At 40.4% G+C, this 4,590-nt stretch overlaps 1 long non-coding RNA gene across 1 annotated transcript; it reads right to left on the reverse strand.

The window, feature by feature from the left end:
- Positions 1–1,341: 1,341 nt before the first annotated feature.
- LOC127311736 (uncharacterized) lies at positions 1,342–4,360 on the reverse strand. Its single transcript, XR_007857824.2, has 4 exons — positions 4,014–4,360; positions 3,757–3,928; positions 2,663–2,723; positions 1,342–1,573 (listed from the first exon to the last, which is right to left on the reverse strand). It is a non-coding gene; the product is annotated as an uncharacterized lncRNA (long non-coding RNA).
- Positions 4,361–4,590: the final 230 nt, after the last annotated feature.

The following is a 4,590-nucleotide window of genomic DNA, read 5'->3' on the forward strand; positions in this document are numbered from 1 at the left end:
TTCACTCTTTCCCTTAGCCGTCTTTCGCGTGCCGGCTCCCTAAGCACTTACTCCCGCCAGCCAGACAGCCGGGTTGCGGTCTGTAGCTGGATCGGAAGCCAGCTGTCGGGAAACCGGATCATGGTACTGAGCCGGCCGCGTGAGAGGGTGTTAGCCAATCGGCGAAAACAAAGTAGAGTACGCGAAAAACTTGTCGAAATCGGCGCTCTTGGCGCTTGCTTTTTCATAGCTTACAAAAGGAGTACAAGGGATACATACATTCCTGCTCTCAAGTATAAAATGGGCGAAGCAAGTTGACATTCCAGGGATCTTCGTCAAGGATCCGAACCCGCCGTCTGATGACGAGGAGGAGGAGTGTGGTGACCCGGCATACCACTGCATGGTGTAGTATGAAAGTCTGATATAACACCAATGAAACACCATTCCACTAGTATTATATCGCTCAGAGTGGTACAACAGAAACATATGCGGGTCCAAGGCATGTCTATAGAATTACAATATTGACTCTGTTACATAAGATCCTCACAGCCTCCTACTTTACAATGAGGTAAAACTGCAAATAAACTCCAGAAGAACGACTCGTAGTCTAGTCTTATCACGAACTCTATTTGTAGACTATTTAACTAGCTATAGAGGCTAAGAATAGATTCTAGCCAAATAGGAGCTAGGTTTAGGAAGCTAGTTCCCTTCTATGGCTAAACTAGGTTTTCTCCTTGTTGGATGTGGTATCTGACTCCTCTGACAGGTTCCTGTCTCTGAAAGTAGTTGTTGACTCCTCGTCCTTCGAGTTGCACTTTAGATCCTCCTTCGATGCCTCCATATCTAAGCAGGGGATTTAAGAGTGGGATGAGTACGAGCGTACTCAACAAGTTCATTATAGGAAAGAGGTGTTTAATGCACTAGCTACAGCATTAGACCAGAAAGTCTAATACCAATGCAAGTTTTCATAACCATTTCTTCAAAAGGTTGCTTTTATTCAGAAGAACTATGTCCGTCAGCCTTCACCGGTTTACTAGAACTTCATGGAGCTCCTTTCCCATAGCTGTCATAGTTCCATATCCCGGAACAGGGAGTGACAGGTCACGATTCATTACACTCTGCAGAGGTGTGTTGCTTTACCCATAAGAGACCTTAACCTTGGTGCCAACCGGGCAATTTCCCCGTCCACACTTCCTTTGGTGTGAGGCCCGATATAAGGTCTAGCCAATCATGTTCCTCCGCTACCTCGAACACCCACCCTTTGTTGCATGCCCCGACCCTGGGTTGTAGCACCCTACCTTTTAATTAAAGGCAAGATACATGTGTATAGTGCTATTCCCGGGATCACTGATAGCACACACATTACAAAATATAGTAATCATTGCAATAGTATCAAATTACTACAACGTAGATCCACAGGAGATAAAATAAAGTCTTACAAATTGCATAGTCACTTGGACTAGCTCAAATAATAATATTCAAATCAAACACAGCGGAAATAAACTTCAATGAGCCTCCATCATCTCCATGCGCCACAGGCAGACATGTTGGAATGTAGACTCGAGATCCTACTAGTACCCGTCTTCAGAATAACCTGCACGTTTGAATATGCAGCCCCACGAATGGAGGTTAGTACAATGATGTACTGGCAAATGACACTTATATGGTGGCGGTTTTGGGCATGACTATCTACATGATATTTGGCAAGTGGAGTTTAGGCAAATTTGCATAAAGCCAATTTTATCCTACATATTATTTCAAAACAAAACATTTTTGAAAATCTTTGAGTGACATTATGAAATCACACCATGGTTAAATCGTCCATGGGTTTTTAGAACAATCACATGGTTACATCTCCCATGAGTTTTCGAAGGTTGATCAAATTTTAAATACATTCAGAAAACAATGATGTGATTCTTCCGTACATTTCCTGCCTAGAAAGCTCAAATTGTCCGTAACCGGGGACACGGCTAAGATCTTAGATTTAACTCTCGAGAGGTTGTGAACTTTCACCTTACGACCCACCCTTCCCAAGAGAAGAAATGAGACAAGATCTTTCAAAGGGAGGCTTCAACCATAACCAGCTAGACCCGTTCCCGTTTGGCCGTCACCACATCATCATGTCTAGCAACAAGTTGGACCTCACAACTTACTTAATCCCGGCAGAGCCCATAATACCATAAGGCTGCACTGGAAGCTATCTAAAACATGGACGACATATTAATCTCTTTAATCCTGGGTGGCCATACACAAGTGAAACCCACAGGCTTAAAACCATTACAGATAATAAACCCCCGCACGATCCTCTGATGAAAACCAGAGGTGCAGTCTAGGGCAACCACTATTCAACTGCGCACTCTCAGGCACCCACCCGTCCACTGGTCCATCCCCAGGGATCAGAGCCCTGAGCAGACGCCCACCACACAATCAATCCACCCAGGTGATTCATTAAGGTTGTTAATTTTAATTCTCAATTCTCACAATCCAAAATAATCAAAACAGCAGTGGCATTTTGTTATTGCTAGGCATACTAAGAATACTAGCAATGGTTCAAGGGTGGCTACACACTACTAGGATTGATAAGCATAGCATAATTTTGGAAAACAAAATTCCTACCATGCATTCTAATTTAAGAAAAACACTAATGCTTAACAAAATAGGTAGGAAATTGAGTGTCACTTGCCTTTTTGGTAGTCGAAGCACGTTCACTTCTCTTAATCAAAATACGTTACTCTCCGTACAAACTATAACATAGAATATAGCACAACATAAACATACCATTCAACAACAACAAAAATAAACAAACATTCAATATGAACAATCATAGACATGCATGCATGCTATGCACCAATTTATTTCACAAGAGAGGTAGTGTGTATGTGTTGTATTGTGTGTTCTCTGATATGTGCAATAATAATAAAGCTTCCCGGGTATTTAATTTGGTTTAGAAAAACAAAAATTGAGTATCTACTTAACATACACAACCTTATTAATTAGCTACCGCAAGATTTATGTTTAGTAAAAATATAAACTTGAGTTCCCTGGATAGGTTACAGTAGTACAAGATTAGAGCAATTGGAATTATTCAAAAATGATTTATAGAATTCGAATTATCGTCAAATTACTGATTTGAATAGATTTTACTAAAGCAAGTTTATGCACGTATCAAAGTTGTACAACTCCTATACTAAGTTGAAGTACATGATCTGAGGATTCCAGAAAGTACAAATTTATTAAATTTGGACCAGTAGATTATTTGATATAATTTTTATAGTGAAAAAGGATTAATTAAATCATTTAAATTATGATTCAAAAAATAATGCATAACATATACAGTATTCTTGCATATTTGGATTCTACATGTTATAAGCTTTCCAACGATATAAAGTTTGTAAATTTTGGACCTCTGGATGATTTTATAATGAATTTCTAATTTGCACACATAATCTGATATTTAAAATTTACATTTAAAATGAGTTTGACCGAGTTTGACTGAGACGCTGACTGTACTGGTGACTGTACTGCTAACTGTACTGCTGACTGTACCGCTGACTGTACTGCTGACTGTACTACTGACTGTACCGCTGACTGTAGTTTGACTTTGACCAGACTGAGTTGACTATGCTGATGTCATGATGATGTCATAAAGGTTGACAGAAAAATTTACTCAGATGGAAAAACTTTCTACATCAAAGTTGTATAGAATTAATAGATCTATCTAACGCAAAAATTACTTTTTACAACGAAATAATGAGTTTGACAAGATCTGGGTTATACCTTATAAGATCTGAATCTTGTAACACGATTTTCTCCTTGCTCGGTGAACGAAACAAGGTGAGACTCACGGCAATGGAAAGGTCTTGATGAGAGGAACAACTTCCGTGTTGAAGTCATGACGATTCGAGATAGTTTTGAAACTCGATTTGGCTCCGGTTCACTTGAAATAGATCTGTAGATGAGCGATAAATCCGTATGTCAAATCGAAAAACTTTCAACATGAAAGTTGTAGAGGATGATCAGATCTACATACTCACCAAAGGAATTTGGATTTCGTGGAACGAGCACGAACTAATTGAACATTCCTTTTGTTAGACCTGACGCCTTGCGATGCGAAATTATCCATGTATGGTGGACGAAAAGAGATGAGATTGGTCGGGATTGAAAGATCTCGACGAGATCTACAACTTTTGTGTAGAGCCCGAAGCGATTTGAAGTGGTTTTGGTGGTCAAAACAACGAGTTAAGATTTCGTTGAGGTAGGGTTTCGAGAGGAGGAAAGGGAAAACGAAAGTGCGATCTGGTGGAGTATTTATATAGGCCATAGGTCGGTGGAAAAGGTGGGTCTCGAAGTTAGGAACGCGTGGAAACAAACGGATCTAAAATCGAAGTTGTGTGGCTCAAAAAAAAGTTGATTTAAGTGAAGATAAGTTTTACACATTACGGGATCGATCGATCCCTGATCGACCCGCTCGATCGTGGCTGCCGGTCGGTCCGGCTGGGCCTGGCTGCCTGCTGGGCCGGTCGGCCGGGTGGCCGGCCCGTTTTGTTTTTTTTTTCTTTTTTTCTTTTTCTTTTCTCTATTACTTGTTTCTTTTATAAAATGAGTTTCATA

The sequence above is a fragment of the Lolium perenne genome, chromosome 7, assembly GCF_019359855.2.
Source record: "Lolium perenne isolate Kyuss_39 chromosome 7, Kyuss_2.0, whole genome shotgun sequence".
NCBI lineage: Eukaryota > Viridiplantae > Streptophyta > Magnoliopsida > Poales > Poaceae > Lolium > Lolium perenne.